The 9708-nt window shown below is 43.0% G+C and overlaps 1 pseudogene; it reads left to right on the forward strand.

The window, feature by feature from the left end:
* The first annotated feature begins 694 nt into the window (after positions 1–694).
* Positions 695–9708, forward strand: part of LOC103078427 (thymidylate synthase pseudogene) — a 41572-nt pseudogene continuing 32558 nt past the window's right edge.

The following is a 9708-nucleotide window of genomic DNA, read 5'->3' on the forward strand; positions in this document are numbered from 1 at the left end:
TATTTTAATGTTTCTTTGCATAAATGGCTGAGAGCCTTCATTCTGTGCTCTTCAGGGCTGATCTGAATCACACCCACACAGATCATACTGTGTGAACTTGCAATTATTTCCTGTGAATGTTCTGTGAATGTGCTGAAACCAAGCATGAACATTTCCAGCCACACTGCAATTTTTTTTCAGGACCTTTACAGCATCCAAGTACTGAAAGCAGGGAGTTTTAATAGCAGTTTCTAACACAAAACTGTGGATGCTCAATTTGCAGAGGCAAAAGGTTTCCAGTTCCCACATTTATGATTTAATGTTTAGTAAAACCATACATAGTATTTGATCAACCACCACTCCTCTTCCATTTCCAACAAATGTTACAACAGAAAACTTCCACAACAACTGTAAGGATGCCAGGGGCTCCCCACTGTCTCCTAATATGCACATAACTGGGAAAATATTTGTAATACTATCACTGATGTATGGTTCCTGTTCCCCGGCAGCCACTCCGTTATGACGGTGCAACAGGAGGCGAAAGTCAATGCCACATCAGGAAGGAGGAGAATATGATGTGGAGACAGGCCCTTCCAGACAGGAAGAGAAAATGGAAAGCTCTCCACTTCCAAATCCCAGTGCAATACGGGGAGGAGAGATCAAATGCCCGTGATTTCACTGTCCACTCTGCAGTGAGGCTCTGGGAGTAGGAGGCATGTTAGAAACATCCACACAGACAGACACAGGTAAGCACTGGAGCTTTTGGTAGGATTTGTGATTTGGTGTGCTTTCCTGGGCAGAGCTTGGGAAGCCTGTGAGGCTACAGGGAGGGCTTCATCCTAAGCAGCATGGGAAAAAAAGTGCAGCCCTCATAGAGCCTGGTAGAGCCCTGGCAGTGCTCCTGGCTGCCCAAGGCTTGAGCAAGGCATGCAACCAGCAAGGACCTACTGTATAGCACAGGGAACTGTACTCAGTGTCTTGCAATAACCTAGAATGGAAAAGAATTTGAAAAACAAATTTTATATATATATATATATATATATAAAACTGAATCACTTTGCTGTGCACCTGAAACTAATTAAACATTGTAAATCAACTATACTTCAATTAAAAAAAACTTTTTTAAGAAGGCATCCAAGGGCTCCCCTGGTGGCGGAGTGGTTAAGAATCCGCCTGCCAATGCTGGGGACACGGGTTCGAGCCCTGGTCCGGAAAGATCCCACATGCCGCAGAGCAAATAAGCCCATGCACCACAACTGCTGAGCCTGCGCTCTAGAGCCCATGAGCCACAACTACTGAAGCCCGCTGCGTAGAGCCCGTGCTCCACAACAAGAGAAGCCACCGCAGTGAGAAGCCTGCGCACCACAACGAAGTGTAGCCCCCGCTCGCCGCAACTAGAGAAAGCCCGCGCACAGCAAAGAAGACCCAACGCAGCCAAAAATTAATTAATTAATTATTTTTAAGTTTAAAAAAAAAAAAAGAAGGTATCCAAGAGATCTGGGACCTCTCACCTGCTCCAGAACAGGGGTTCAGAGACCAGAGGGGACCTGTGAGGGGCTGCAATTAGGACAAAATGGTTGCTGCAGTCAAGGGCTTCATGATCAGAGCCTAAAGCAAGAACTCAATATTGGGAATCTGACCTCCAAATGAGCAGACAGGCCCTCTCCAACAGTAGCACAGGGAACAGACAGATCAGCCATGGCCCGGTGAAGATCAATGAGGAACCAAAGGACACTGCATGGGTCTGAAACTCCCATCTCTCCCCTGCTAACACAAGGTCACACACACCCTACCCTTCCATCTATCTAGGTACCGATTTAGAGTGGGAGGGGCAGGGGGGATGGGCATCTAAAAGACTGAATATTTACCCAACGGGGACTTAGTCATCCAAGAGAGACTATTTAAACCCAAAGGTACAGAGATAGCATAAATTGACAAGTTTAAACTTAATTTCCACACTTCCTACTACCTACCCCCACCCAGCTTGAGTGTGGTCTGGTAAAGGAAGATTACATCCGTTTTAGGAAACAAAGAAACTCCATTTGCTTTGCACATCTGTGTGAGGCATGTGAATTTTAATATACCACTATCCACAGTCCTAAGTTCTCTGTTGCTACAGCCAATTTTATTTCACAATGTTATTTCAAATGTTGTAGTTTTTGTTCAATCCCAATAAGATTTCCCTTTTTCTTCTAGGTCTCATCTCATCAAGATGTATCTGAGAAAATTTTGAGAGCTGGTAAAAGATGCCACCAAAATATCCCAATACTGCCCTGACAAAACCAACGGGGGGACGTCCCCGGACTGCCAGCCATGGGGTCCGAGGGCTACGCTGACTTTAATCAGAGGAAGGTTCCAGCTGCCAGTGCCAAAGAGCTCTGCCATTCACCCACTGAAACATTCATAACCAGACTGGGGGCTCCAGGGGTGGCTAAATGTTAAGGGAGACCTTTAATGAAATGAAATGAAACAAATGAAACACACATCCCCTCCAAATCTGTGAAGCCTTAACAGTGGCTGCAGGCTGACCCAGTAGTAGGAGGTTAAAATGACCACCCTACACATATACAAACACACATACGCACGCGCACACACACACACACACACACACACACACACACACACACAGCAATCTTCTGTTAAACAGCTCCCCACAGCCACCATAGCACGCCATCGCCATTGCTACTAGGCAAACCCGTCCCCTCCCTCATCCCACGGGCACAATCTCCCGCTTGAGACTCCACATTACCTATTTGTAAGTTATTTTCCTCCATTTGAGTTCACCCTTGATGTTCCATTAACTTCTTCAAATCCTTTTTGGAAAGAGAAAGTGAATGAGCAACTTCATTTTATTCGTATAAAAGTAAATGCCATTGGAGAGTAACCTGGGACAGGAGGAAAAAGGTAGAGCGTGTGCGTTTCTCAAGGCAGCCGAAGCCCTACAGGACAGGGCTCCAAGGTTTGACTGCTCTGTTCCTTCTACTGCTAAAGACAAGGTCCATTCCCGCTCACAATTGCCTCTGCTTTCATCTGTCCAGAGCCTGCCATTGTTTTAGTTGTTCAAGCCTGAGACTCCATTCTGCATAGTGATGTCAGAGGCCTTTGCCACCTTCTAATTAGCCTTGCTTCTATTGCTGAGGCCAATTTACACCTAACAACTTCCCTCTAAACTCTTTTCGGGGCAGCATGCCCTCGGTTATAGAAGACACACAGTTATACTCCGGTTTGATATCAGTAGTAAAGTGCTAGTTCTTTCTTATATTCTGACTTGTAAAATGTCTCCTTTGGCTCACATGTCAGGCAATAATTAGAACCTGGGAGGTCTGTTGTTAAAAAACAAATAGGAAGGCATCCTCCTTCCACATAATTTTCTTCCTCCTTGAGGTCCAGGTCTCATTGGATGAAAAGTCCAGGGCACATTGATTATATTTCCCAGAGTTGTTCCCCTCATTTTTACTTCTAGAAACTTAAAAAAAAAAAAAAGGCTCTATCAATATTTAATGATAGCAATTATCTTTAAACTGGCAAAAGTGCCTTCCATTACAAAAGGTAAAAGGACAACACTTGTGTAGCCCTGGTATAAAGATTCTTGTTCCATTACATCCACTAGGAGGAAAGGATGTAATAAATAATTAACTACCTAAAATTGTTGCCATGAATAATAATGTGGTCAGCCAGGACTTCCATCAATATACAAAATCAATCCTGTGAGTACGCCACCACCTGCAGCCATACACACAGCCCTCTACTGCTCACTCCTGACGCCACCCCAAGTACCTGTTTCCACCCTGACTACACCGCCTCTTCCTGAACTCGCAGCAATGAGACCTGAAATCCTGAGAGAGGCAAGATGTTTTCTAAAGGGAAATGTTAGGTGCAAGCAGAGACCTCAGCCTAGCATGTCACTACTGATGCAGAGAAGCAGCCTGGACCCCAGTGCTGTCCTCACAGACTCTGTGAACTCCGGCCACTGGCCTGAACTCTCCCAGACTCTTCCAAGGACTGACTGTGTGACTTCCACCAACACAGTTTAAAAAAAGAAACAGAAAAGAAACTGAGTTTTCATACGAAAAATAATTGAACATTTACATCTTCCCAAATACTTCTAGAACTCGAATCCAACAAAGCTGTTCATAAAAAATTACTGATTAAAAACAAATTAGAAGCCACCTTCTTAGCAGTACAGTTGACTAGTTCTGCCATCTGGACCACAGTGCACTGAGGCTACTCACTGCTGGGACTCTCACTATTTTGACCTACCTGGCACCTTCTGCCACTGCTACTGCAGCTCCCCTATGAAGAATGCAGCTCTCCCTGGAAAAGCAGTAAAGAAGACCAAGGGGCTATCACATCTGATCCTTTATCACCTCTTCCTGAACATGGAAGAAAAGTTCTTCACGAGGGAACCCTGAGAATTTTTCCCAGCTTCATCCTAAACCTGGAATCCAGACCTTCCATGCTTTACACTGGGTTTATCGTGTATTTTCTACTCAAAAATATCCCCGTCGTTACTGCAACCACCCTCTCCACCAACAGAACATTCTGTTGCTTATCCCTGTAACTAAAAGAATATGGATCATCTCTATGAGAATCGGCTGCTAAATCCAGTGGGCAACTATTCACCTAGCTAGATGAGTGAAGCTCGCTTCGATAAGCACATCCAGGATTTCACTGATTGGGAAAAGGTAACAGGCCTCGGTTCAGATGCCCCACTATCTGTTTGATGGCCATAAGAAAAATATTACTCACAGTCTTGAAGGATTCTTGCCCAAAATGGCACCATGATAAAGAATACAAGGAAGCAAAGAAACACATGGGCTACCAGAACTTGCTGCAGAATATAACATGTTGAGAGGAACAGAATCAAGTAGCCAGTGGTGTGGAGCAGAAACTGTGCAGAGCACCTCTGCCTGGCAGGAAAGGAGACAAACGCCAAGAGCAACTCAGATTTGAAGCTGCAAACCAAGAAGTTTCCGTAAATGCATCTCATGTTATGTGACAGAGCAGGAAACAGTTTGTAGTCTGAATGGAAACTAGTCTATATGACAATGAAACCTTTCTCTGTATAATGTTGGTCCTAAAACTAAACCTCACCTTCACTGAAAATAAAAGTTTGGTATTTGGCAATACTTACTCAACCATCTCTCCCAACTCTACATTTTTTTCACTTTTCTGTGACTATTAATAATTAATTAAATGTGGTATGTTACTAAAGATTATCAAGTTATGACTTAGCTATATAACTCAATCTGCCATCTTGAAAAGAATTAACAGCTTAATTGAGATTTACAGAATTCAAGGAAGGCAGGGAGGGCGGGAACAAGATAGAGAGGGAAGAGACTGGAAACAATCCACTCATCTAAAAGTAGGGGGGGGGGGGCTTCCCTGGTGGGGCAGGGGTTGAGAATCTGCCTGCCAGTGCAGGGGACACAGGTTCGAGCCCTGGTCTGCGAAGATCTCACATGCCGCGGAGCAACTAGGCCCGTGAGCCACAACTACTGAGCCTGCGCGTCTAGAGCTTGTGCTCTGCAACAAGAGAGGCCCGCGCACTGCGATGAAGAGTGGCCCCCGCTCGCCGCAACTAGAGAAAGCGCACGCACAGAAACGAAGACCCAATACAGCCAAAAATAAATTAATAAATTATAATAAATTAAATAAAAGTAGGGGAGGGACTTCCCCGGTGGCACAATGGTTAAGAATCCACCTGCCAATGCAGGGGACACAGGTTCGATCCCTGGTCCGAGAAGATCCCACATGCTGCGGAGCAACTAAGCCCATGCACCACAACTACTGAGCCTGCACTCTAGAGCCTGCAAGCCACGGCTACTGAACCTGCAAGCCACAGCTACTGAACCCATAAGCCACAGCTACTGAGCCGTGTGCCACAACTACTGAAGCCCACGCACCTAGAGCCCTTGCTCTGCAACAAGAGAAGCCACCACAATGAAAAGCCCGCACATCACAACAAAGAGTAGCCCCCGCTCACCACAGCTAGAGAAAGCCCGCAGGCAGCAACAAAGACCCAAGGCAGCCAAATAAATAAATAAATAAATAAATAAATAAATGTATTAAATAAATAAATAAAAGTCGGGGAATGGTAATCTATACAATGGAATATTTATGGGGCCATTAATATTATTTTCACAAAAAAGCAGTTTATGTCATGGGGAAATGTTCATGATATGTTAAGTAAAAAGAAAAAGCAGGAAATAACACATTATAAGACAAATTTTCTAAAAAAATAAAACAACTTAGCCCAGGTAAAAATACCCCAAAATATTAACCTTTTTTTCCCTTTGATGATATGATACAGGGATTTCTATCTCCTTTATATTTTTCTGTACTTCCTACGATATATACATGTAACTTTTATGTTCAGAAAAATAATGGTGTTTTTAAAAGAATATCTCAATCATAAGAGGGTTGATCAAGGACTTAAGCATACAAAAATGAGCTAAAAGATCAGAGAGGCAGACGTTAGCAGTGACCTTCCAAGTTCCATCTGGGGTATGACCCTGGAGATGACCCCAGCCGATACTAGGAGCAAGTGCAGCGGGCTGTCACTGACTGATGCTATTCAGGATTCAGATCAGAACCAGCTCTTCATTTTGGGGGCTCATTCTCTACATTGTTGCTAGAAAGTTTATTTTAGGTTCAGTTATATCTGAGTTGATTAAGTGGGTAAAATTTCTAACCTGTGATTATTCCCTAAACAGGCCATGTTTTATGATTTTCTGCAATGATTAAAATAAGCTTTACAAGCATAGAAGTGTAGTCTTGTAGCAAGACAATCTGACAGCAAGACAGTCCCTACCTCTTTATATTGCATGGAAGAAAAATCCAGAGAAGAAATCTGTCCCTTATTGTAGAGAACAGAGGGTTTAATCGATTTTAATCTTTCTCAAAAATTTTCATCTTAGTTTATTGTTCAGCTATCCAAAGCCCTTTGTTTGCTTTATTAGATCATAAATCCAATTTAATAGCATGCAGAAACTAAGCAATTTTAGGTCCAAGCAGACTGTTTACTAGTTTTCCTTTAATTAAAGATGATTTTCCTCTTAAAGGAGACTCATGCTTCTGATTTTATATTTTCTTTCTCAAAGAGGGAGCTTACATTGTTTCTATATATAACGTACATGCTGGCAACAGCAGTACCAGGTATACCAGGTAGTAGCCTTCGAACTGTGGTGTTTGAGGTGCTTCCCTACGTTTTCATAGGGAAGGGGATTTGGGTTAATATAGGTCAGTGAGTCTGAGGAGGGCTAAGAATGTTTCTAGTGGACTTTTCAGAACTACTTGGCCTTCGTATCTCTGCACAGAACTTGTCTCCCACACCCTACCCTTCTCTAGAGCACCAATGTTTCTCCAAAGTCTGACACTTGCAGCCCTCAGGATTTAGATTCCTACTCAACATTTATCTGTGTTTTCCCAATGCCTAATAGAACTCATTCCCTAAGCAGAAGTGTATTGAGCACCTCCACCTTAACAGACACTGTGATAGGTCTGAAGACACTGAACAAGGTAGTAGACCCAGTTGCCATTCTCATAAGAGTTCATTCAATAGGGAGAAATAGATGAGAAAATACGTAAACCCAATTTCGGCGAGTGTGAGATAAATGAAGAAAATAAATAAACAGGGTAATGGAATAGAAAGTGATGAGCACAAGTGTTTAGGTTGGATGAACAGGGAAGGCTCCACTGAGGAGGAGGAATTTAAGCTTAAATCTCGTGCAGAGAAGGAGCTGTCATTAATAGAGCAAGGGAGGTGCACACCAAGAAGAGAACTCAAGTTCAAAAGGCCTGAGGCAGAGCAAGTTTGGTTCGTGAAGGGAACAAGCAGGGAGCCAGCCTGGCTAGAATCTAGGGAGAGGAAAGCCAGATGACATTAGAGACGTAGACTAAGGCAAGTCATGCAAGATCTTGTAAGAAGGAAGCTCAGATTTTTCAACATGGATGGGAAGATACCAAAGGATGTGGTGTCACAGTCTGAAGAAGCTACCATCTCATCTATAAAACTTACAAAGGATGATCCTGGTCTATATCATTTTACTTCAAGCCACCCCCAGCACTGGGATTTCCTATCAGACACAGCTCCGGGGTATCTTCCCAGGATAATAAATCAGAGGCAGGCGAGTTAGTCCTTCTGTATTCATTTTTCATCCAAAATACTTTTGCTTTCCCTTTACCTTTGAAAGATATCACAAATTTTAATTGTGGTTAGGGAGAGTGTAACCAAGGTCCACAATCCCAGCTGCCTAACCAATACCTCCACAAGTGCCCCAATCTCAATCACAACCCACTCCCACCTGTCCTCTCTGAAACCCAGCTCTCTCCTAGTGTCCTCCACCCAAGGACCAACACCCTCACTTCTCAAGTTTCACAAGCCAGGTACTTAGGAATTATCCAACACCTTGCACACTGTCAGCTCCTTATTTAACCCTCATCAAGTCCTCCTAAAACCCTCAATTCCTTCTGCTTCTCTCCAGCTCAACCACTGAGATCTCTGATTCAAAGCACCATCGTACAGCAAGTATCTCCGAACTGGCCTTCTCACAGTCACTTTTGTTCTCCTGCGATACACTGCAGCCTGAACAGTCTTAAAGGTGCTTAAAGCTCTGCAGTGGCTTCTCGATATGCTTAGGACAACCACCAATCCAGCCTGCGGGGTTCTGAGTGGCCAGGCCATGTTACTCACTCCAGACTCATCTGTATATCTGTGCTCCAGCCATCCCGGCCCCAATCAATTCCTCAAATCATCATGCTTCCTTTCATCTTAAGGTCTCTGCCCTTATTTTTACACCCCATATCTTTCCTTCACCTGATTAATGCCTACTCATTTTTCAGATCTCACCACAAACACCCTTTCCTTAGGAAAGTTTTCTTGGGTTTCCCTATTTTATTTTCTCATAGCTTGTATATTCATTTAGCTCTTATGAAAACAGTGGAAACACTGCACAAAACTAATTCAGTTGTTTTTATTTCACTTCTTGATACATGCATATTCTAGCAACCAACTCTCTACCTTAGGCTAACTGATGACTAAGGAAGGACTGAAAGGAATAGGAACTCTAGGTTACCTGGTCTTTCCTTTTACGTACATCATCATTCTCAGTGTAAGTAGCTGGCTAACGCAGGGAAGTAACACAGGTGAAAAAGGATAAGATAGAGTTCTCTGGTATTTTACATTTCTTAGAATGCTATTGCTAGCTTTCATCACTCAAAGCAAGTTCTGGTTCAAATGGCAAGTGTGGCTTCTTGGGTAGGGTTGCCAGAGTTTGCAAATAAAAAGTGCATGACAATTAAATCTGAATCTCAGATAAATAACAAATCATTTTTTAGTATAAGTACATCCCAAATACTGCATGGGACACACCATATCTTAGGGCTGTGGGTGGCCCCCTGCTTCCTCAGTCACAGGTATAGCTTTCTTTTTTTTAACTGTGATAAAATACATGTAACATAAAATTTACCATACTAACCATTTTTACAGTTCTGTGGCATTAACTACATTCACATCGCTTACAACCATCACCACCAAACATCCATAGAACTATTTTTATCTTGCAAAACTGAAACTCTATACCCATTAAACACAAACTCTTCATTTTCCCTCCCCCAAATCCCTGGCAACCTCCATTCTACTTTCTTGTCTCCTTACAACATCTGTAAGGATTTTGGGAAAAACATCTATTCAGGTCTTCAGCCCTTTTTTTTTTTTTTTTTTTTTCA

This window comes from Lipotes vexillifer, unplaced genomic scaffold, assembly GCF_000442215.2.
Source record: "Lipotes vexillifer unplaced genomic scaffold, Lipotes_vexillifer_v1.1 scaffold387, whole genome shotgun sequence".
NCBI lineage: Eukaryota > Metazoa > Chordata > Mammalia > Artiodactyla > Lipotidae > Lipotes > Lipotes vexillifer.